Source organism: Felis catus, chromosome B2 (genome assembly GCF_018350175.1).
Source record: "Felis catus isolate Fca126 chromosome B2, F.catus_Fca126_mat1.0, whole genome shotgun sequence".
NCBI classification, from domain to species: domain Eukaryota; kingdom Metazoa; phylum Chordata; class Mammalia; order Carnivora; family Felidae; genus Felis; species Felis catus.
Genome location: NC_058372.1, coordinates 132,095,155 through 132,120,875, shown reverse-complemented (window position 1 = coordinate 132,120,875; position 25,721 = coordinate 132,095,155). Strand labels below are relative to the sequence as shown.

At 38.5% G+C, this 25,721-nt stretch overlaps 1 long non-coding RNA gene across 17 annotated transcripts in view; it reads left to right on the top strand.

Annotated features, from left to right (window-relative positions):
* Window positions 1–25,721, top strand: part of LOC102901364 — a 278,672-nt gene that overhangs the window by 172,936 nt on the left and 80,015 nt on the right. For 4 of the 17 annotated variants that reach the window (XR_006598372.1, XR_006598377.1, XR_002742507.2 and 1 more), the window contains 3 exons: window positions 21,426–21,571; window positions 22,292–22,436; window positions 23,046–23,168. The exons of 10 other annotated variants lie outside the window; for them this stretch is intronic. This is a non-coding gene — a long non-coding RNA (uncharacterized LOC102901364). Of the gene's footprint in view, window positions 1–21,425; window positions 21,682–22,291; window positions 22,437–23,045; window positions 23,169–25,721 lie in introns of those variants that run through there. 3 more of the 17 variants (XR_006598375.1, XR_006598366.1, XR_006598365.1) reach the window with 3 other exon arrangements.

The following is a 25,721-nucleotide window of genomic DNA, read 5'->3' as shown; positions in this document are numbered from 1 at the left end:
TCCTTATGATAGATTTGGATAAAGTACCTGAGATTACTATAAGTCATCACATAAAAAATGCTATTAAATTTTTTCCTATAATAATATAAGATAAAGCACATAGGTATTTCAAAAAGTAGTTTTCAGGCTACCTACCTTATTGGTAGGATTTATTTCATGATGATAGCACTATTTCCTCCTTTGTGTGGACATTTAACCATATTTGAAATATTCAGTGTCTTTTTCTGCCTCAGCTTTTCCCTTTCCACTTTGATAGAATTAAACATTTGGTTTTTGTATTTTTCTTTTTTTCTTTCAGAGACTCACAAAGGAAGAGATACTGAAGTGAATTTTCAGGACAGATTGGTTTTGGAAATGCTGATTCATTAAATTATGTATAGCCAATGTTTATTATAATTTTTTTATATAACATTGGGTTATATGCTGAGAATTTAAAAATACATAAGGCTTGGGCCCTCATTTTCAGAAATATCAAGTGTAATGAGGGAAGTAAACATATAAAGATAATTTCATCTAATGTGTTAAGGATAATAAGCAAAGTACAAATACATTTTCCTGGATACAGGCATTCTGAGCCAAGATTCATAAACAATTAATAGAATAAATTCAAATTCTTTTCTTTAAAACAGCATGGTAGTAGTGATTAAATACTATACATGCATAAGACAGAATAGCTTGTCACATAAGCGTCCGATACATGGTTATTATTTACTGACGTCAAAAAATTACTCGCACCCTTCTAAATTATTTGCACCCTTCCAAAACTTTCTGTTAGGCGATCACAAGGGTCCTCATTGCTCAGTTAAACAGAGCTGACACAATTATAAACTCTAAATATGCAAGTATATAGTTACAGAATCATGAATTTTATTTTATACTGTAACTGACTCACACCCATTTTGAAGATGGAAATACTGAGATTTAGGTGGTTTAAGTGGCTTCCCAAGGCACTGAGCTGTTTAGAGAACCCATGTCTGCTAATCCTGGACAGGGCCTCGCACTTCAGAGTATGCCTGTCTCCCTACTCACCTCACCTCCTACCTATAATTTCCATCTGCATTAGAAATGACCCTCTTCTCAGAAACATTTCTGATTCATGCTCCTTTGACGGTGAAGCTGGGCTATTCTAGCATTGATGAAGTGTGAATGAGAAGCTGTTATTAATACAAACAGAGGCACCCTCTGGGTATTATGCAGTTATCAGATCAAGCATCAAAATAGGAAACTACAAAAACAACTAATGAAAACAAAATGAATATTGTTAGCTAAATTAATGCTGTCATCTTCCCCAAATGTGCCTTCAAATGAAACGGTCCAACAGCAAAAATAGAACAAGCCGGGAACACTTAGTTCTACAGTGTAGAGGATTTGAAACACAGACTTATTCTCCAATGTGTTAAATCGCTCAAGTATCAGTGGCAAGTGGCTATTAGCATGTGAGGACCCCAGAAAAATCCAGTATGCCCCTTCCCATGATTTCTCATAGAACTACAGCATAAAACAATAGCCACATCAATAAAATGTATCTGGATTTTGGAGCCTGACCCAGAGATACCTTCTCTGCCTCCTGCTCACCTACCTGCTTTAGGAATTTTAGGGGCACTGCCACTGTCCCCTTCCAATGCCAAAATATTTGGCTGCCTCTGCAGCTGTGCTTCAGAGGGAGAGGAGAACCAAATCAAGAAAGAATATTGCTGTGCATATTTATTTGTTGAAACGAAGCAATGCTCCTAAGAGTAGTAAAATTAGTATCTGTGCCTGTTAAATTCATTTTCTCTCCTTTTCAATTCAGTGCCATCCTGTTAGTGGTTTATCCCTTTGTGGCCCATGGATATGTGGTGAAACACTCTAGAGTTTCTGTGTGCTGGAAGAGATTGATGATTGCGGAGCATAGATTTATAAGAGAGAGTCTTTGTTTGTGTAACTGGTTGAAAGGCATTGTGATATTAATTGCTTTAACTCCTTCAAATCCCAAACATTGTTTACCATTTTACTTGATTTCCACTAAGAATTTGGAGGTAAGAAAGCTATTTGTGTTTGGCATCCCAATGGTCACAGTCCAGTAGGAAATACGGACAGGTATTACTGACTAATGTGGGAGATGCTGTAACATCGGCGGGGAAAGAGAAAAGGGTTCCATAATGAAGGTATAGGCAGATGTGTGGGACGGTGGGGTGGGATTCCTCAGAGAAAGCAGGACAGTGATCGACACCTGAACTAACCCTTGAAGAATAAGTACGAATTCCCTGCACAAGAGCAAAAGTATTAGAAACAGGGAATGTGGCACGCAAGGGCTGCTTCGGACCCTGTGATAAAAATGGCTGCTGCGAGGGCTTTTGGAAAAATTGAAGATTTGTCACTTTGTTTCCTGGTGTTCATTTATTCTACCTGGAAGAAAATAAATTAGTGGCATTGTGAAAAATAAGAAAAATTTTGGGGCCTAAATATATATCATCATAAACTTTTTTACACCGAGGGCACACGTGAACTATGCTCGCTTGAGACATTATAAAATTGTCGGAATATTGCAGAATCTCACTGACCATCACCAATCAGTCAGGACAGGCGGCTAAAATTTTTAAAGACATTTTTATATTCTGATAAAGGATTGATGCTTGTGCCATTTCATAATCGTACACCTTTCCAAATATGATTCCAGTACTGTTATTTCTTAGACGACGTGGTGCCGGCTCATGTTGGATACGAAATTTCATGCTGAAATTCTCTGATGTGCTTCTCAATTTGACATTTGAAATGCCTCAGGAGAATTTTCTAGTCAGTGAGCTTGCATAATTTTGAGTTACAGAAATTAAAGGAACTGCTATCCACACAAATGATGTTTTTTAATATGTAGAGAGTCCTCTCCTGGCTCAGTAGATTGCAGTAAATACAAATTCTGGGAAATTTCTTTGATGAGATATAGATACCTGGGCTTAGAAAGTTTTACCAGGAAACTACCTGAAAACTCAAAGACACAGAGTGTAAATTCTGCACAAATAAGGGCCATATTGAGAAAGTTCCCCATTTAGAAACCCTTAAAATGAAGTCTAGAGATGGGCCTTTCAACTACTCACATCACTTGGCGTTAGATGTCCTAATTACTAACAGGGAAGCCTGGGAACCGCTTGGCTTACAGCACAGGGATATATGAGCTTTGGTGAATGCATCCATTAATAGTACAAGTATATGGACACTGGGTGTGGTATATCATTAACTGATCAAGATACCTTTCATTACATTTTTTTTTAAAGACTCTTTGCCAAAATTATGGAAAGAACCAAGTGTTCTATAGCAATTTAGGACTTATCAAACATTTTCTTTCTTTCTTTTTTCTTCTTCTTTTTTTTTTTTTTTAATTATGCAGTAAGTATTGCGTTAGCATTCAACAATGCAAAAGACAAAAGAGCCACAGTCTTTGTTCTGGGAGGGGGCACCGAGTGCACAGTTCGCTGTGGCCAGAAGCTGTGTTGTTTTCTTCACAACCAAGCTTACTCTTGTCATCATATGTGAGCCATGCAAAAGTATTTTGGGGGAAAAAAACATCCCCACAGAATCTAAATGCTTTATCTGTGGTTCCATTCTATTCTTCTCTCCTCTCCTTTCTCACAGCCTGGTTATCTGAACTGAAGCAATGGTGAGGGTAGTAAAACATAGATCAGAGAACTGTGGAGGCAAGAGATGGGGATAGATCATACACAACCTTGTAGGTCATGTTGGAATTTGGGCCATTACTTTTAATGACATGGAAAACCACTAGAGATTGTGAGGCAGAGAAGAGCATGATATGATTTAACGTTTAAAAGGATTAGTCTGGCAGCATCTGGGTGGCTCAGTTGGTTAAGTGTCTGACTCTTGATTTCGGCTCATGCCATGATCTTGTGGTCATAAGATTGAGCCCTGCATGGGATTCTCTCTCTGTCTCTGCCCCCTTCCACTCGTACTTTCTCTCTCTCTCTCTCTCTCTCTCAGAATAAATAAACATTTAAAAAAAGGACCAGTCTGTCTAGTGTATGGTGAGAATAAACCACAAACCATAAGCATTCAAGAAAGGACTCCCAAAGGACCCCGAAAATCCTGACAAGAGGTAATAGAAGCTTGAACTAGATTGGCAGGAGTAGATGTGGTGAAAAGTTTCAGATTCTGGAAATATTTTGAAAGTAGGGCAAATGGGATTTACTGACAGGTTGAATGCGGGATGAAAGAAAGAATTCAAAGGTGGAACAACTGATTTGGGCAGAGAACTTGGAAGGATAGAGTTGCTATAAACTAAGAAGTAGAAGATGTCAGGCAAAGGAGTTTGATGTGAAGGTCAACCATTTACTTTGGTCATGTTAAGTTTCCAGTGCCTGACGTAGGACTAGGTAGAGATGCAAAGCGGGCAATTGCACATAGGTCTGTGTTTCAAAGGCAATGGCCGGGCGGGACATGAGTCTGCAAGTCAACAGCACAGAGTAGGTCTTTAAAGTCACCGGACTAAAAGAGATCACTAAGGAATTAAGCACTGGGGCATTCTAGTGTTTACGTTTTGAGGTCCCAGTAGACAAAATTCATACAACTGAAGTCCACCTGTTCGTTACTATGTCAGTTGGCATGAAGTCAGAGACACCAAAGGCGGTAGAAAAGCAGTATGATGACTGAAGTGTCAAGTGAGATAATTTTTGGTTACATGACTAGATGATCTAACCTAGAGAATCCATTTAACATCTGATATCCATTCAACAAATGATGACCTTGCAAAAAGTGTGTTGCTTTAAAAAATGCTTCAAAACAAGCATAGCGAGTCATAAATAGAAAATTCTTAAGTTCAATCAATGTTTATTGTTTGAATAAGAAGAGTCGTTAGCCTGATTTGTGTCCATTATTGCAAATTAGAGATTATTGTACAAAGAAAAATGAGGAAAGTATGTACTTAACTATGTCTCTGGTTTTGCCTTATAACTTGCATAATCAAAAAATTTTATTGAGGACTTTTCCCTAATATTAAACCCATATGTATATACTTTGTGAGTATGGATTAATCCTGGAATCTTTTCACTTCACTCATCATGTTTTTTACCCCATATCCAAGAATCAGTTATGCTAACTCTACCGGAAGTTTTCATCTTCAAAGCCCTTGACCACCTTTTTGAAGAGACAAATCCCTTTAATTCTGTAAGGTCCTAAGTTGGCCTGTATCTCATACTGATTTAGAAAAAACAGAAATAGCTAGGAATGAGAAAGCCAGTTGAATCTCAACCATTAATAACTCATGTTTTCTGCTCATAAAGAGTGTATTTTGACAGGTCAATTATGTTATTACTCCAGAAGGCGGTTGACACATTGTCTTGGTAACATGAAAGTTTGCCAGGAGTAATTGACCTGAGAGTTTTGGTGTAAATTATTTTTAGTGGCCTAAAACTAATTCTAAAACAACCAAAAACCAAAAAAACAGAACAAACGTGGCAGCGTATCCTCTGCCAGGAGACTTGCAATAAATCTTAGAAGGCAGCTGCTGACTCAGCACGGCCTTCGGGCTTCTGACTGTCTTTTCTGAGAGTAGCTGGGATCTCCTGGGTCTTATCACGCATCTTTCAGGCCTGCAAAAACCGAAGTTCTGGAGTCATTTATGAAAATCAGTCACCAAATACTGTGCCCTTTCAATATTTATTCATCGAACTCGATTGAGGAAAAAATTCATGGGCAGGAATCTTAGGCACGATATCACCACTGCATCTTTTCAGCAGAAGAAGATCTATTTGAGAATGTGGTGCAGACACAACCACTGCCCTGAAACAGAGTGGTTCAAGGTTACTTATCAGGCTTCATTCCATGTTCAGGGATAGCAAGCAGTCCTTCTAGCTGACTTTCTTTTAGAATCGTGCCTACAAAGTGCCATAACAGTCTCTATCAGGACCTATCTTAGCTTTGGTAAAGGAAACGAGACCTGATTCCGGGCATCTATTCTCCACTCATTCTAACTAGAAAGGCTAGGGCTCAAGGTAGAAATACATGTGTTTAATACTTAACATTTAATTTTTTTTAATGTTTATATATTTTTGAGACAGAGAGAGACACAGCATGGGGTTGGGGGGAGGGTCAGAGAGAGGGTGACACAGAATCTGAAGCAGGCTCCAGGCTCCGAGCTTTCAGCACAGAGCCCGACGCGGGGCTCGAACCCACAGACTGTGAGATCATGACCTGAGCCAAAGTCAGAGGCCCAGCTGACTGAGCCACCCAGGCACCCCATAACACTTAACATTTAACACTTGTGTTGATTTAGGGGGACTGTAAGTCTGCAAAGTTTATAGATATAGTAATGCTATACACCCCCTTCAGATAAAACCCAGCCCAGATTTTCTCAAAGTTTGCTCCTTTCTTGTTTTACTGCTTCTCAACCCAAAACCTGTGATAAGAGATTGGGATACCTAATTGGGATACCTAATTAATTTCTACCTGATTTATCAGCTGTATGAGACATTTTAGATATTAAATGTATGACTAATATTTTGGCAGCATTATCATTTTTCACAATTTCTCAGTAACCACAGACGTTCATGGATGGAAATAGGTGAAGAATTCACTTAATTTCCTGTTGTTTCAAGGAGGGCTGGGTTTAATATTATCTGGGGCAACATCCAGGGGAATTCTCGTAACCTCAATGAGTGACTCAATTTCCCTGAAAAATAAAGACCCCTGACATTAGGAAAAATCTTCCCGATTGCTCCTTTTGGAGAAACTCCCATTACCTCCATCTAGGCCCCATTCCACTTCTAAGTAGGTGGCTGAGACAGTATAATGAAGATGAAGGTCAAATTCTAGTCCACATTTTCAAGAGAGCAATTTCTCCTTGTCACATCATGGGGTTTGTTTATTTTCACTTATAGGAAATTATATATTATTCATTCCATGTACCAATTATATTTTTTAAAAAATATGTGGACATAGGTACATAGCTAGTAAAATATACTGTCTCCATACCACGTGAAGTCATCTCGTATAATGGAAGATGGATCTATAAAGTGTTAGTTCGGCCTTCTGTGCATTGATAATTGCAGGATAGCTAGCTGTGGACTGTCAAATTCTGTTGTTGTAGCCTCCAAGGATTATATCTCAACCATAAAGATCTTGGCTAGAAAGTGAGGATGTTGGGCCGGGTAAATCCAGAAGTCCCTTCAATCAGTAAAATCTTCAGGTTTCTGTTTGGTTCAGTGTTAACTGAAAACAAAGTTCAGCAGGCCTGACAAGCACCTCGTACCTGTCTGAATGCAAGCACTTGTCTTCTCCTCAGCCTTCCTCCCATAGGCTAGATGTCCCAGTCAGTGCCTTCCTTTGTGTTGCTTTGCCTTCCTTTGTGTGTCAGTGCCTTTCTTACATACAGTGTTTCCGCTTTTTCAGTGACACCTCTCTGGCTGTGCTTGGAAGGGAAAGGTGGTACAGGAGCTGACAGTGTGGCTAGCACTGTGTCCCTCACCCAGCAGAGATGCAACCCCCCCGCCTCGTGATGGGTGGTAGATGGCAGAGTTAGTGAGTAAAAACAGCTGGGAGATGGAAAACCCCCAAGGGTGGGAAGTCTCTAGCTTTTTTTTTTCCACTTTAGTTTTCCTTTTTATTATTATTTTTCTTTCCTTCCCATGTTCTTATCTTCATATTCCAAAATGTAGCGGGCTTATTCAGAAGTTACGGAACATAATGTTTTGAGTCTGCAAGCAGGCATCTTCCAGTTTAATTTAAAAATCTGAGAAGTGGATTTTATCCATCCAGAGTTCATATTAGCACAATGAAATCCTTAGCAAGACCCTTGGAGCAGGTCTGATCAAAGGGTGGGGGTTGTGAATTTAGGAAGTCAGCTTGGACCGTGGAGTCCGCCTCATTTATACTTTCGCACTTAGGCTGGGCTAAGAAGGAGAAGGATAAACGGAAACATGAAGTACTTGTTTCATGTCATAAATAACTTGGCTAGGATGTCGTCTCGTTAGAACGCATTAAATGCTTCCTGTTTTCATATTGATCACACACAAAAGGATAAGCTGTAGAACTCAGAAGTTTTTAGCATAAGAGAGAAAATGGGGGTGTTACTGTTATAATGAATCCAGGACATGGCAGGACAAGTGTTAACACCTCATGGAGGGCTGTATTTTCTCATGGACCACACACATTGTGTGTGTTTCTCTACCGGCTGCGACCAACAGATCAAAGGTCTCCAACCAGAGAGAGCTTAATCGTTAGATCTAAGCAAGCAAGTGGGGACACTCTCAGACACATGTTCCACGGACAGTGTGAGTTGAGTTGTGCTTACCCCAATTCATTTCTGCCTTTTGTGTCAACCCTTACACATTAATCTCCTTGGTTACCATAATTTGCTGCCTCTAAGGTTTTTAACAACTGTAAATCACTGTGATTTTTCAATACTTGGTTAATTATAGATTCTCCTGTAAAGGGGAAATGATCACCTTGAAATCCTGCCCAGCTGGCTACTGTTTCTGTATCAAATGTATGTAAATCAAATTTATGATTTCTCTTGATCCACAACATATCCTCTTCCACTGCTGTACCATAAAGGAATTTAAAAAGGAGAGAATTATTTTCCACTTAATTTTTTAGACAACTTATTTATTTTTTAAAACCTTGTTTTAGGGGCGCCTGGGGGGCTCAGTCGGTTGAGTGGCCGACTTCGGCTCAGGTCATGATCTCGCAGTCCGTGAGTTCGAGCCCCACGTCCAGCCCTGTGCTGACAGCTCAGAGCCTGAAGCCTGTTTCAGATTCTGTGTCTCCCTCTCTCTCTGCCCCTCCCCCGTGCATGCTCTGTCTCTCTCTGTCTCAAAAATAAACGTTAAAAAAAAAATAAAAAAAAAATAAAACCTTGTTTTAGAAAAAATAACCTACTGTAATTCAGCCACTGTTCTAGGCCCTGGGGATAGAGCAGTGAACAAAAGTAAGCATCTCTTACTTACAGACCTTACAAGTCCGTTGGGGACTTAATGCCATGACCTTATTGTTTCAAGTATTGCAATTATGCTAGTCTTAATTTGTAAACACAATAACTTCTGAGAATATTAATGGGCCCTGATTATTCAGAATACAATTGCCTGCCAGGCAGAATGTCATTATTTATAATATCATGGCGTATGTGTGTGAGTATATGTGTCTGAGCGCTTCAAAAGAATTGGACGGTGTGGCATAAATTGTCAACTACATTCACGATACTAGGAACTTCCGTAAGGACTTTGTACTGTCATTAAAGGCTAATAAATTCTAGCAGTGAACTCACCTCAGAAGCACAGACGATGCACTGTGTATGTTCATTTGATGAGAGCCTTTAAGAATTATACGCGTAATGGAATTAGGTAGGAAAAACAATAATCTGTAAATAATGAGTGATGTGGATGTCAGCTAGCAAGGATGCCCACATAGAAATCTTGTCTGTTTAGCTTTGGATTTTATTGTAGAAAATCTAGAATGCACATAACTTCATAACTCCACGTAATTACTGGAGAAGTCACTTGTATATTTTACCATCCCGGGGGAAAGACATTTATCAGATGGTAAAGTTATTGTCAGACACCATGTGAATTTCTTCAAATTTTAGAGAAAAGGAAATAGCCATCAGCTTAATAAACAAAATGCCTTGACTTTTTATTTTTTGAGTCTCAACTGAATTCGGAGACCATAAACATCCACTGAAGTTAATAATTCAGCAAATCTACCCATGTAGATCTGTGTTAAAAAGCATCTTCCTTGAATTTAAACACTGACTGAAATCACATTTATTCATGAATTTTAGCACTAAGTACTGATTCATGCATAAACTTGGCTTGTGCGCTATAAAAAATGTGCAAAGCACAACATTAGTGGTAATAAGGGCACTCCTGGCTTTTCTGTGCATTTGGAACAGCTATTTTCAGGTGAAACATTTAAACATCAGATCTTTCAGTGAAATGGCAATTTTGAGAATGCTTTCCTTTCTTATGTCCTTAGCTAAGGATGTGAACCCTGTTTTAACTGAGCACAAGCAGGAGTATGCAATCCAATGTGCTATAACCATTTACATGTGGAATAAAATCAAATATTTGCCTGAAATGAGTTCGATTAGCATTATTATTAAATCAAGTGAGCTGTAGACAGAATATGCAATTGGCGACTACTACTCTTCTAAAATCTGTGCTTTTGGAGAAATGATTATCAGGGTGAGTGCTAAAATAGCTCTCTACCTGTGATCCTAGTTGCAAAGACAGTTGGTTGATCAGATTCAGTGATATTACAGGAGAAAGATGTGGCGGCGGTGCTAATCATCCTGGCAGTGCCCTTTGAAGATTTGGACGGGAATGGCAGCAATGGTCAAATGAATGGCTGGCGAAATTAAACTTGATGACCACATTACTTATTATACTGGAGCTCATACATTACACTCAATGAAAGGAACCATGCCATACAAATAGGAAAGTCACTGTTTCTTCTGGTTCCTAATTATATCGCTTTTTTCCATCTGTTCCTATTCCAACACCTTAACTCATTCTAGCAGAGAAAGAAACAGGTTTCTTTAGGACTGAGGAAATGAAATTGCATTTTTTACCACTATTTATTGAAAGGTTACAAAGACCCTGGAAACATGAGATGTTCTGAAGATTAGTGCAATATAGGAGAAAGTTATGGTTCCTGCTCCACGCTTTCAATATGGGATTTTTGGCTTTGATATGCCAGACATGGTGTTAGGCACTGAAAGGGTTGCAGCACACAGGAAACTGATACCTTACTGAAGGGTAGAAACAGAAGCTCAAATGACAATTGTCTGTGGAAGGAAACACATGTTTTTATAAATTCAAAGCGAACAAACATGAACAGACAAGGCACTTACAAGTTGTAATCAACGGGGTCACACAGTGGGGAGTGATTGCTGGGAAAGGAAGGGCAACTTCAGTGTGAGGGTCAATGAGAAGTGAGGCTTGGGAAGGCCTAGTTTTAAGGAAAATGAGAAATCAGAACAGCATCAGTGGTTGAAGCTACGACAAGATGTCTGCTCCAAAGGCTGGCCTGTGGAAGATCATGGAGTTCTCTCTACTTCTCAGTGCAGTCTTCTGTAGGGCAAGGGTTCACGTTCTTAATCTCTCCTGCACCTTTGTGCCACAAACATACATACTTCTTTTAATACATTTTTATGATTTTTTTCAACTTCAATTCCTCATTTCTCTCATTGGGACATTTTAGCTATTAAAACTGGCCGCTTTAGCTTTCTCAACTTCCCCTTTACCCTCAAGCACTTACCAGTTGTGCATATTATTGCAAAATAATCTTGCATTTTCTTTTTTTTTATTTAAAAAATTTAATGTTTAGTTTTTTATTTTTGAGACAGAGAGAGACTGAGCATGAGTTGGGGGGGGGGGCGCGGTGCGCAGAGAGAGAGATACACACACACACAGAATCGGAAGCAGGCTCCAGGCTCTGAGCTGTGAGCACAGAGCCTGATACAGGTCTCAAATCCAGGAACAGTGAGATCATGACCTGAGCCGAAGTCAGACGTTTAACCAACTGAGCCACCCAGGCACCCCTTACCTTGCATTTTCTGATGGAATGCCTCTTCTAGCCCTTCTGACAACCTCATCTTTCAAGGTTCAGCTCAAATGGCCTCTCCTCTGTACCAGTCTTCTCTGATTGACTCAGATAGAAGATGGTCCCCTTCCCTCTAGCCTACCATGGCTCTTTGTAAACACTTCTATTATAGTACCCACCACAAAGTGTTGAACTTCTGTTTATACTCCTGCTTCTCTACACAGACTCTAAGCTCTTTGAGAATAAGGACCTTCTCACCAGCTCCTGGTTCACTGCATAACATGTAGTAGGTTCTTAATAAATATTAAATATTTACTGACTAAACTTCCAGCATTCACTAAATAAAAGAATGAATGACTATAAGAAGGATCGATCATATGACAACTCTAGGCCTGCACTGAGTAACCTAACTAGCTGAACTCCCTTACGAGTGGGGATAACCATGAGAAATTGGTATCACATTCATCAAGTATAAAATTGCTTATAAAGTTGAGGAGTCAAAGCAGCAATCAATACTTGAAAAGAGGCAGAGAACTAAAACCTTTTGATGTTTAAATGCATGCAAACCTGACTCAGAAGAAAATTTATAAAATTAAAGAATGGAAGGGGTGCCTGGGTGGCTCAGTCAGTTAAGAGTCTGTCTTTGGCTCAGGTCGCGATTTTGTGGTTCGTGAGTTCGAGCCCCGCATCGGGCTCTGTTCTGACAGCTCAGAGCCTAGAGCCTGTTTTGGATTCTGTGTCTCCCTCTTTCTCTTTCCCTCCCCCTCCTCTCTCTCTCAAAAAAAAAAAAATTAAAAGTTTTTTTATTTAAAAAAAGAATGGAAGTGTCCTTAGAAAACATGTAGCCAAACTTCCAGAGAGAACGTAAATGAACTTTTCCATAGCCTCCCACATGGTTGTTGGCAAAGGACCAAAATCCAAGCCTCCAAATTCCCAATCTTGTGCCATTTTCTCTGCCCTCACTGTTGTGACAACTCTTGCTTCCAATGCTTATGCGTCTGCCATAGAATGCAGATAACGGGTTTCTCTTCTGTTTTGCTCTCATGAATAATTTTCAGCAACTTTCTGTTGCCCTGCTGGGTTTATCCTTGCAAAGGACATCTGGTCATGCAGCAGAGAATCACCCAGTACCTTTCCAATATCCCTTCAGTCAATCAGTCAACAAGTTATTTATTGAGCTGTTGCTGATGTGCCCAACACAGGGCTAATATGATAGAGTTGGCTGCTTTTAAGCTCAATGCATCAATTAAATAGCACTTTGCATGATTTTGACTTGGCATACCTCGAAGGACAATATTTTTCAAGGCCACTGTGAACTCGGTAATGGGAAGCTTACCCGGTAATTAATTTTACATGGAATCATGCTTTTTGGCCCGATCCCCAGTGTAGGCTTTAAGGCTATCTACACAAAATATCCAGGACCAAATTCTGCCCTCAGATGTTGAATGACCATGTCCATCTGGTCTTTACGTTTTACGACTAAAACTGAATACCCAGAAGGCAATAGAATGTGAAAGGCATTCTCTTCAATATGAAGTTTTGAGGATTGCATTGAGGATTGCGTTGAGGATTGAGGAGTGGAGTGAGAGAGAAAATGGCCACCAAGGGTTTGTGACAACTTTTCTGATGTTTGGCATCAAAACACCCTACCTTTTGTGACTCAGTCTTCACTTGAAATATAAAGATATGGATTAAACCTTTTGACAAGGGCCTTCCCTACAATTCAGTCCATGAAGTCATACTGCAGAGACAGTGGGCCTGCAAAGTTGCTACCACAGGGGGGCTGGTTAGCTGGGGAGGAGAGGGGATATAGGGGCTTATATAACCATATTACAAACCTGAACATATTTATATTTTAAAAATGTTGCATTTACCTAAGATTCAAATTTACCTGGGCATTCTATATTTTTATTTGCTAAATCTGGTATTTCTAAATCAGTGCCTTCTGTCTGTTGGTTCCTTCCAGGTCAAGGAGTTTTGGGTGTTGTTGCATGACTGCGGATTCCATCTTGCATAGCTCTGTAAATTAGTCTCAAATAATCTGACAGTAGAAGTTTAGCAAGTTCAGGCTCTTGGATAATGCATGGGTGGGAGTAAGCTTTATGGGTAGTTGTGCATACTGGTTAAGAAAACGAGTTTGGAGTCAGGTGACATAAGTCTGAACCCAGACTCTGCCACCACTAGTTATGTGACTGTGGGCAAGTTACTTAACCCTTCCTGTACCTTAGCTTTTTAATTTGTGAAAGGGGCATAATAGTATCTAACTTAAAGTTGTTGTAAAGATTAAAAGGTCTCGTTTACATAAAGTGTTTAGCACAACAAAAAAAAACATGTAAATACTAGTTTATTGTTTATAAGACCCACATAAATTTCTGGGTATATTTTTATTTATTTTAAAAATTAACCTTAGACTGCTTATATGTAACATTAACCTCAAGTCACCTATTTTGAATTAATTCTGTACATAAAAGGGATACTTAACTTAATTACATGTTCCTGAGCATTTATCTGTTTAATTAAGCAACTTCCACATATTTTAATTGCATGACCCAATACAGAGACCCATTGGAGCCTCTATGCCAATCTAGTTTGGTTAACTTCTACTGTAATATTACACCAGTGGAATGTTCCATGACAAAGATCCAGGGAAAGGTAGGAATTTAAAAAATTATTTTAAACATAAATAAAGCCATCATAAGAGGTAAGTGACTCCATGAAGTCCAGGTAAAGTTTACATTCAACAACCCTGTCCGAAAAGAAGCACTTATCTCCTGGTTGAAGACATTGCCAAGAAAATGTGTGATGACTGTGATAGTGGGATCAGAAAAAAGAAAATGTGAGACAATAAGTTGCCAAGTTTTCCATAAGGACAGTGGACTAAAAATTTGCTGAGTAAGGAAACGCTAGACATTTTAGATAATGTCCCAGGTCTAATTCAATATGATCATGTCACTAAATTGAAAGTATAAATATAATTTAGAATCCTATCTTAGGTCTATGAAGGGAGCCTCATTCCACTTAATTGTGCAGTTTTTAATAAGTCAGAGTGACTTTTTTCAGCTTCAATTGAAACATACATGAAAATGAAAATATAATTTAATTTACATATAAATGAAATTATATCCAGTTATACGGAGATTTCCAATTGAAATGGGGGAAAATAAGACATTTCAAAGCCTTTGGAAAGGAGAATTGTGAAGAGGGTCTACTTGGAATGTACAGGCTGTTTGATACCTGCATGGGTGAAGTAGATTTTTTGGCCTTGGCCCCTTGTGAGTTTTTGGGTAAGAGCTTCAGTTCTTACACAGATGTTTCCAGCAATGGTGTTTGCTAAGGACCCCATAGCATTGTAGGGGTGGCAAGTCTTGAGACCCCCAGGGAAAACTTTAGTGATGATTCTTCTGAGATGGGGTGAGGCTTCCCTGTACTGCCATAAGAGCTTCCAGGGAGATATACAGAGAAACTGGGGTAGTCCTTCAACACTTGAAGAGACTCCTTCCAATGCCAAGTTCCATGTCAGTCACCAAAGAGGCACAGTTACTGGAATTGAGAAATTAACCACTTAAAATGTGGTAAAGTGGGATCAATACATATGAAAACACAAATGTCACATAGAAGGGCTCATTGAGTGTTTGCTTGTTTTCATGGTTGATCCTGTATCTTATGCCTCGTAGGATTAGGCAGCCCTTTCTTTTCCACTGGAATTACTTTCAGTGCTTTAACTAAAAGGTACCTGATTTGCTTCAACTCAGTTCCTGAACAGAAAACAACAACAAAAAGTTAACATACATAGGTAAAGCATAGGTAAAGTTGTTTGTTTGGTTTTTTTTTTTTTTGAACTTTGAGTAAGAAATTTGACCCATTTTTAGGTGCCAAGAGAGAAAAGAATGAGTACTTAATGAATTCCATGTTTTTTGTTTTTTGGGGTTTTTTTTTTTTTTTTTGTGAGTTGTGCTATTTGGAATGGACTGTAAAAAGTTTTAAGCAAGCTGTTATTGCTTATACCTGGATAAATGTAACAACCTAGTTATTCAGTCTTATCAAGGTTTATAGAAAATAAAGATGGTTCCCTCTCTGCTGATACTCTCTGGAAAATTCAGATGAGTTCATCATTTAATTTCTTTTTCTAAGGTTCATGAAAACTGTATATATTTGTTTGCGGTCTGTTACTTAAGGTTGTACTTTCATTAGCATGTATTTGAAGATGACCGAACCAAGAGGCAAACATTGCAGGCCAGACAGCTAGAGACAAGAGCAATGTGGGACATGGAGAAGATTCAGAAGAAGCTAAAAGTTGCATACCTGTTCTTAGAGAAAAGCTCCAGGAGATGGCCATCCAAACCCATTGCATCACTTATAGTTTATTATAAATAAGAACGTTAGGGAACTCCTACTTTGTTCTATTTACCAGAACAATGCTATATTAGATGAAACTAGTCAACAAATCTTTTAATAATCATAAAGTATCTGAAATACTTTTCATTTATAATAAAATATATCAAAATTTTGTACTATTTTACCCAACAAAAAGAAAAGGTTAAGTGCATTTTTATTTACCTTGACTTATAAATTCACATTGCTAGTAAATTTTGGATTTAAAACAATCTTTTCTTTTAAGTTCTAAGCAATGTTCCTTCTTTCCTACAACCCTCTTCATTTATAAGGTCGAATTTGAAACAGAAGACCTGAATTGACAGGTCTTTTTACTGTGGTCCTGCAAGGTGGGCCTTATTAGGGTCAGATATTTTAAGGGAGTAAAAAATAATTAGTAGGAAGAATTGCTTAGCAAATGGAAATAGAGGTGAGTGGAACTAAATAAAATAGATTTAGTCTAAAGGGAAATTATGGCAATTCCAATCAAAGTCTCCATGGGAATTTTTTATTTGCATTTTTTGGTATTTATAATAAAGGTATTCTGGATCAAGAAAAAGAAGAGAGTGAAAAAAATGAGAGAATTGGCACTGTAATATACGAAAGCATATTATAAAGATTTAACAGTGAATACTATGACACTGGCCTAAGAATAGATAGAACGATGGAATGGAATGGAAATCTTAGAAACAGACTATGATATTTATAAAATGTTAATATATAATAAATATGAGCTTCTAAACAACAAGAAAATAGATCATTAGTTCATGATACTGGGATAATTAACATTTGGGAAATAATAAGGTTCTAAAATTTCATGTCAAATATCAAAATAAAATCCAAATGGGAAAGTTACATGAAAAGAGTGAAAATGCAAGCAAATCAGAACAATGGCCGGATACTTTGGTGAGGAAGTTCTCTCAAAGAATAAAGTCCTTCCTTGCCCCTCAAAATGAAGAAAAATAAAAATGATATCCTCCCAATCTTCCATAAAACAATACTTACCAAACACAGACTTAACAAATGACAAACTAATAAATGTTAGGGCCATATGACGAAGGATTAGTAGCCTTAATACATAAAGAGATTTTGTAAATGTACATGAAATGAACATAATTTTCTGCAAAAGCAGAAATTAACACACCGTCTCCCCCTTAACCTCCAACATTCTTTTCCCTTAATCCAGCCCACTGCCTGGCACACTGCACAATGTGGTATGAATAAATGAATTACTGAAAAGATAAATATCCCAATGGAAAAACAACAGGTAATGAATTTGAAGAGACCCATTACAAAAGAAGTATAATGATTCATAAATATATGATAAGAACCTCTAACCTTACTAGTAATTAAAGAAATGCAAATTAAAGTGCTATAACATTGTCTATTTTTTCAGTAGTCAAAGCTGACACAGTTAATAGTGTTTGAAGAGAATAATGAACCAGATGGTAGAATTGTAAATTGTTATGTACTAGAGATTTAGTTATATATATATCAAAAACTTGAAAATGTCTTTTTTTTTATTAAGAAATGTATCAGCAATATTCAAGAAGATTGAAAATAAAGCTATGTATTGCTTTATTATTATTTTATTAAAATTGAACTTGGTCTGTATGTTTGTAGTGTAGGATTATTTAAATTAATCACAATGAGGGGCGCCTGGGTGGCGCAGTCGGTTAAGCGTCTGACTTCAGCCAGGTCACGATCTCGCGGTCCGGGAGTTCGAGCCCCGCGTCGGGCTCTGGGCTGATGGCTCAGAGCCTGGAGCCTGTTTCCGATTCTGTGTCTCCCTCTCTCTCTGCCCCTCCCCCGTTCATGCTCTGTGTCTCTCTGTCCCAAAAATAAATAAACGTTGAAAAAAAAAATTTAAATTAATCGCAATGAAGGTATAAGGTGAAATAATAAGCAGCCATAACAATTGTATTTTAGAGATTATTTAGGGATATGAGGAAATGATTAGGATAGATAATATGAAAAGAGCAAGTTAAAAAATTCTAATTCTTGATTGTTATTTTCCTGGGTGTTCATCATATCATAAAAGTAACTTTATAAGTCAATTCAGTTCTGTGCATCTGAGATCCAAAGGGTTGGGGAATTCCTATGTGTAATCTTGTCCCAACCCCTTTAAAAAAGTATATTATATATTTCATAAAGATTGTTGAAGAATTGGTAATGATTACTTCTATGAGGTAGTATTACTGATGATTTTTATCTTTTTTAGTATTATGATATATTTGAAAAATCATCTTGTAATAAAGTGGCATCACCTTTACAGAAAGAAAAAAAGTATATTTTAAATAGAAGGTTGAGTTTCTCCAGGTTGCCTGAGTGCTGAGTGGGGAAGGTCGCAAAGTTTTCCAGAGAGATGAAGGGAACCTTAGAGACAGAAGTCCATCTCCCCAGCGATGTGGAACATAGGGTGGAGCCAGCCTTCCAGGGTTTTCTGCAGGGAGAAAGCCTGGCGGATGTGAAGCAGGGCAGGGAAGACGGCCAGCAGGGTGGGGGTGTTCTGTTTGGCATCAATCCAGTCTCCGTGTTCTCTTGTAAGCCCTTGGGGAATAGGGCAGCTGCGGAATAAGGGAGGGTTGGGAGTCATGGGAATACAATTCTTCTCAAGCAGCCTGGCCCAGGCAGAGGAATGAGATGTCGTGGAGTGGACTGAATAGCATACACCCTACCCAAAAATTCGTATGCCCCTGGAACCTCAGAGTGGAAATCGAGTTTTTGCAGATATCATTAGTTAAGAATCTCAATGATGCAATCACAGGCCATGTCTTTGTAAGAGAAAGGAGAGGGAGATTTTGGCTACAGAGGCCCACAGGGAAGGAGGCCATGTGAAGATACAGCAGAGTCTAGATGAAGTTATCCAGCCATAAGCCCAGGAGCATCTGGAGACACCAGAAGCTGGGAGAGGCAATGAAGGACTCTCCTCTAGAGCATTCTGAGAGAGGAACGCTCTGCTGACACCTTGATTTCGGACTTCTCGTGTCTAGAACTATGAGAGAATAAGTTTCAGCTATCTAAAACCACCTGGATAGTGGTCATTTATTTTGGCCGTCTCAGGAAACAAATACACGGTGGTGAGTTGGTGAAGACAGGTAAAAACCAGAAGATGAAGGAGAACTCCTGATCCCTTTCATGGTGAAGTCCCTCGTGACTACAGTTCTGTCCAGGACTCTCGCTCTGCCTCCCTGCCCAGTATTTGTGGCACTTGGTTTATATTACCTTCTGTAAGTCCTGAGTCTTACACTGAGTGGTGATCTCCTAAAGAAGGTCAGTACTGGGCGCCTGGGTAGCTCAGTTGGTTGAGCGTCTGACTTTGGCTTGGGTCATGATCTCTTGGTTCGTGGGTTTGAGCCCCACATCGGGCTCTGTGCTGACGGCTCGGAACCTGGAGCCTGCTTTGGATTCTGTGTCTCCCTCTCTCTCTGCCCCTCTCCCGTTCACGTTCTGTTTCTCTTTCAAAAAATAAATAAACATTAAAAAAAAAAAAAGAAGGTCAGTACTTCATTTTGAATGCTTACTTCCTGCATGAATTTGAAAGATATTCATTTAAACTGGGCATCAGGCACAGAGATTGCCCTGATGGTGTTTTAGCAAAAGGAGTGCTGGTTTTCCTATCAATTTTGGTAAAGTGTTTGTATGTAGCCTTTAAGAGGAGGTAAAGGGGAAATATCAGGGATTTTTGTCTTTACCCAACAGGGAAATTTTGAGATCCACTGGCCTCTTCTGAAGAATGGTTGGCAAGAAAAAGCCTAACCTTCCACTGAATGTTAGAGTATAAAGTTTCATGCAATTTTTATTAATTCCGAGATAAAAATGATTGTGTAGGAATTCCCACTTCTCTGTGATTGCCCAAAGGTAAATTCCCAAGCAAGACCAGATATATACTTTGGCTTGATTAACAATTCAAGCGATATGAGATTTCAAAAAATTCTGATGTCTATATTTTGTATTCTTCACCTTTAAGAAATCTTAGTATGAACATTGTTTATAATATAACAGGGAATAATATGAACTTATAACTTTGCAGTGGTAGTCATTGATGCCAAATGGATCTTGCCACTAGTTTATTTATGGCTGTGCTATAACCTTAAGCAGAACACAGACAAGCAGCTATTGCTATTTAGTTATTAGGCATAAGCACAAAGGGTTAGGAGCTTCTCAGGCATTATTCATTGACAATAATCTGTAGCCTGCTATGAACAGTGCCACATGCTGTGCAAATATAGCAAGACTGCCTTCATAAATAATGCCAGAAACACTAGCTGTGCCAAGGCAGTTAGAATATATCGATAGCAAGTTAATGTGTTAGGCCCCTGGGTTTGCTTAATTGTACAGGCTAACTTAGCCTAGGCAAGTGAAGAGAACTGCCTTAGCTCATTGCAAATTTTGTACTCTATCATTCGGGCCCTTCTCCCCCCCACACCCCATCTTCCGGGCTTAAGATAGATCCTTCTAATAATGGTGCAATTTCCTTGACTCTCACGAAATTTTATTTTCTTACAATATACAGTGGTGGTGTCCTTATTTTGGTGATGGAAGTGGAATGCATTTTCTCTACTTGTAATTATCTTCTACCAGCAACAGAAATGAATTTTTAGCCTGTCCAGAGAAGTCAATGTCTGCTTATTTTTAGGCTGTTTAAGTGCATATGTGGCAGTAGCCTAAACTCTTCACTCAATGTGTGCAAAGTAGCATTACTAACCCCCTCAGGCCACAGCCATGACACGGGAAAATGAGACATAAGATTATGGGGAATCCTCTCCAGCATGTGACCATGTAGCACTTTGAAAGATAAAAAGCTTCCATAGAATTACCCAAGACAAGGGTGATTTGTTCAGAATCATTCGAAAGGACGATGTAGCACGCAGAATAATGGCCTTCCAAAGATGTCCATGTCCTAATCCCTGGAACCTATGGATATATCACATTACAGGGCAAAAAAGTATGTTGCAGATGTGATTGAATTAAGGATTTTAGGTGAGATTATTCTGGACTATCCAAGTAGGCCCAGAGAATCACAAGGGAAGCCAGAGAATCAGTGTCAGAGTGGTAGAGCATGACAAAAATTCAATGGGTCATTGTTGGCGTTAAAGATGGGAGGAGGCTATGAGCCAAGGAATGCAGGCAACCTCTACAAACTGGAGAAGGCAAAGCAACAGATTCTCCCCTAAAATCTCCAGAATGAATGCAGCCCTGACAATATCTTGATGATACTGACAATACCCCATGATACTCATGTTAGAGTTCTGATCTCCAGAACTATAAAATAATAACTGTGTTGTTTTAAATCATCAAGTCTGTGGTAATTTGATACAGCAGTAATAGGAAGCCAATACAGAAAGATAATAAATAATTCATACCGCCACCTTTATAAGAATGTGATCAAGTCCACTCATTCAGTTACACTGAGAAAATATTTACGGAACACTTACTACACACCAAGCATTGCCATTGTCATTGTGCTTTGGTATTGGTGGCATATGATCATGCATTTATTCTCAAAATAATTATTTATTCCCTACCAGGCACTGTTGCAGAGGATACACAGAGGAATAAGATGGATAAGATCCCTGCCTTCACATAGCTTATGCACTTGTATGGAAGGAAGTAGATGAAGAGCAAGTAAATGAATAAAATCATCGCAAGTTGCTATAGAGAAAATTAAAACAGGGTAGGTGATAGAGATTAACTTGGGAAAAACTCCCCTAAATCAGCTGGGTAGGGAGAGCCTCTCTGAGAAGAAGGAGGTGACATTGGAGCTGAGACCCCACGGACAAGAAGGTGACAGCCTTGTATGTGGAACACAGGATGTTTAAAGAAAGGAGTGGCAAAGAGAAATGGAAAGCCAGGGGAGGCATTTCAGCATTGAGCATCATGAGCTAATGAATGTTACAGTTTATTATGACCTTGCAATAATTAGAGTGCTTTTGTAGTATTATTCAAATGCTGAACTTAAGGAGAGTTTAGAGATCAAATAGCTCAATTTTCTCTTCTTAATGAAAACTGGTGCCTACTTCGAGTAATTACTTGGGGACACAAATTTGTCTCTTGTCTTCAGTTCATATGCTTTTTACCATACCACCCACCACCTGTACATATTTTTCCTAGTTTTTCTTCAGGATTGACCCTTTTCTTTCTTCCTCCTTTTAAATGAAATCACTCAGGAACTAAGATTGGTTGTACAAATAATAAATTCTCACAACTCGTGGAACTGGACTTGGAAATTGGTCGGAAGACTCCATGAGAAATAGACCCTGTACTGTCCTCTTCTTTGTGACCTTCTATTCATGAATGACTTATTCTAGGTCATTCATATTGTTTTATGAAATAAGTTATTTCTAGTAACAACATGCATAACCTTTGATTTTTTTTTTCTTTTTATTTGCCACAGAGAAAAGGATTAGCACTGAAAATTGGATGCTTGGCAGTTGCTAGGCACCAAGCAGACACTCAAGAAGTGGCCATGAAACACAAAAAGATTTAAAAATCAACAACCGTTTACATCTTTAACCACAATCCCAATGAAGTAGATAAAGGTATCTGATTACTGGTATCCTCCAGATATTTAATAAAAGAAATGGAATAATACTTTTGAACTTGCTGTGCTCTAACAGTTGTGTCTACTGAATATAGTTATTAATAGGTTTGTCAGGTTCACTAAATGTTCAGGTTTAGTGGCCAGAAGGGTAGACAGTTGTTTGCAAGGCAAAGTAAAATTGATGCCATTTAAATTTCAGTGAAGTTGGCTTGAATGTGTCCTTAAAAAGACCCTGGTAATCTGAGTAGAAATAGGGTAAATGATTTATTCATTCCATGATCCCTGGTGTTTTTTTTTTTTTCTACTTTCCTGTAGAGTTTCGTGCTCAGAACTTCACCCTTCTGACCCTCTGAACTAGTTAACTCCGACCCTGAGATGTCACCAGCTATATCCCTTTTCCTCCAAACCACTCCCTTTTCATTCATGGCTCTCTTAAGAGAAAAGCACAACCTCTCCCCTAAGCTCTGTGGAGCCCTAGTAATCTGTCATAAATAATGTCAGTTTTGTGTGCTGAATTTTATATCTACAGTCATCTACCATGACAATGAATGAGATAGACCCAACTCTATCAGGAAGAGCAATGACCTGATAATGTGTTACTTTGCAGAATTAGCAACACAGATCAATGACACAGGCAGCATTATGCAGTGGTTGAAAGCACAGCCTCTAAAGCCGAACTGCTTGGGTTTGAATCTTGCTTTGCCATTTACAGGCTGTAAACCTCAGGCAAGTTACTTCTTTGTTTCTATTTTTTCATCTTTAAGAGGGGAAAAATAATAGTGACTACCTCGTTGTTATTAAGACAACTAAAAGGGATGATGTTTGTAAAGCTTTTAGCAAAATTCCTGGCCTGGTAGATATTATGTAAGCTGTTTGATGAAGTAAAATGCAGAGCTTTCATCAGAATAATCTTTCATGAGATCCTACTATTTGGTCCAGTTTCTTCTCCCATTTTCTTAAAGTACACTTAGAAAACAGGGTCATTTAATTATTTTCAAAAGACAGGCCTTATGAATAAAGAAGTAAATACATCATTTCTATTGATAGCAAGTCGATCTTTGGACAGTTCCCACACGCATGAATTTCAGTTACCATGGTTGATTAACACCCATCCTCCAGCAACACGGTTCGAATTTAAGTCACTATGACATAGTAACCAAATGGGCACATACGGTGCAAACTTCCTATTAGCTCTTCAGCCCACAACTTTTATGTCCATAACAGATGCCCATTATGATCAGGGACAAATCATGTCACTTTTAAAATATGTTGGTGATGGGTCACTGCACATCTGTTATTAGATCACATACAGACAGTAAAGCGTGTAGTGGTGTTGCTTCCTTGTCTCCGGGTGACCGACCTATGTGACATTTTACAATATAGCTAATCAATTAACAGAGTGACCTGGCCAACAGAGACGACAGTGCAGTGAAGAGATAAGTGACAGCAAGTTGAATGAACATAAATTCAGCTGTAGAAACAATGGCCAACTGTGGGAATGTTGGCATTGGCCCATTTGACAGCCCGTAGATACGTAGCCAGAGAGACTTACTCAAGGTGAACTTCGTGAAGGTGAACTTATTAACACAAACAAGGAAAGTGATTTGACAAAAAGGTGAAGCTGTCCTAGAGAAAGTGCCTTCTTCACATTGAAAGAGCTCTCAGAGTTGTTTCACAACATTGACAGCACGAAGGCTAAAATGTTTTGAAGATGATCAAAATGTAGAAAGCACTATGACAGTTCCCCAAAGCAGGAAAGATGCTCCTTTTGTAGCTTAAGTTATGCAATGACAACGAGAAGCCAGGCACCATTCAGACTGCTCTTGATGAATGTACAGATAAATAATTTTAATTCTCAATGGTTGTAATATTTTAAATTAAAATGCACTAAGTAAATATTATTTTTACTTTTTTTTTTTTACCTTTTCCTATACATTTGTAAACTATGATAAGGGAGGTTTTAAAGTTTTGACAAACATTTTAAAGGTCATAGAATAATTGTAATTTTTCCCATCAGTTATTAAGATTACTCTGTAGGGTATCATCTTACATGGTCATTTCTATGGTCTTGCGCTACGGTGCAAAATGAGGACTATGTGTACTATTTTGGTTGCAGTCATAATCTAATAAAAGGGGTAGGAAAGATCATCTGAGAAAAATTATTATGCTGTTTGGGCTACAGCCTTGAAAACAAACAAAAATTTTATTCAAACATGGTAAATTATTCTGTCCTTGGGACATTTTTTGGCCCAACTTTAATCACCATTAAATAGTGTCACAAAACTTCATTTACTTGGATTATCAGAATCGAGGATTCTCTAAATAGATCAAGATACCTGACATCTGAATTCTCATTTCCTGGCCCTATATTTTCCACAGGGAAGGAGCCTTTTTCCTTCAGCAGTTCAAGAGAGCGTGTCATTGGACATAAATTATATGCTCAATATAGAACTTGAATTGTGAAAGATCCCACACTAAAGGGCACTGAATGTCAATGTTCATCTGAAATAACACATAAAACATTATAGTCATTCTATCCAACTTAAGAAAGAACACAAAATTTAAGGTTTTGTAAGTAGGCATCAATATTATTTTGATACTTACAGATTCCTAACGTTTTTTCATTGAAAATAGGCCTAAATAGTTTGGCTATCTGTTTCCTATCCATTTGAATATAATAAATTGGAGTTAGGAATTTCTGCACATTTTAAGGATTGTTTATATGCCAGTGTTCTTAAGAATATTCCTTCCTGGGGCCCCTGGGTGTCTCAGTCAGTTGAGCATCCGACTTTGGCTCAGGTCATGATCTCGCAGTCTGTGAATTCGAGTCCCGTGTCGGGCTCTGTGCTGACAGCTCAGAGCCTGAAGCCTGCTTGAGATTCTGTGTCTCCCTCTGTCTCTGCCCCTCCCCCGCTCATGCTCTGTCTCTCTCTCTCTCTGTCAAAAATAAATAAAATATTTACAAAATTTTTAAAAAAGAATATTCCTTCTTAATTCAGGATCTTGTAATATTAACCCTGCCCTTATCCATCTGAGCCCCAATCAAAGAGAAACTTCCTCCACATTCTTTGCAATGGAACCTCCACTTCTGTATCCTCCACTGAGAGAAAGAGATAATCCTAGAGTCATAAGAAAATCTTCATGATTATTACTTTCATGCTGGAAGTGGTCAAAGTAAGATTCAGAGAGATCAGAGGATTCCAAGATTCTGGGACTCTGGTTATTGACACTTGTTGCCTCACATTCCTTTTTCCTGATTCTTTCCCTTGGGGAGATTCTCAAG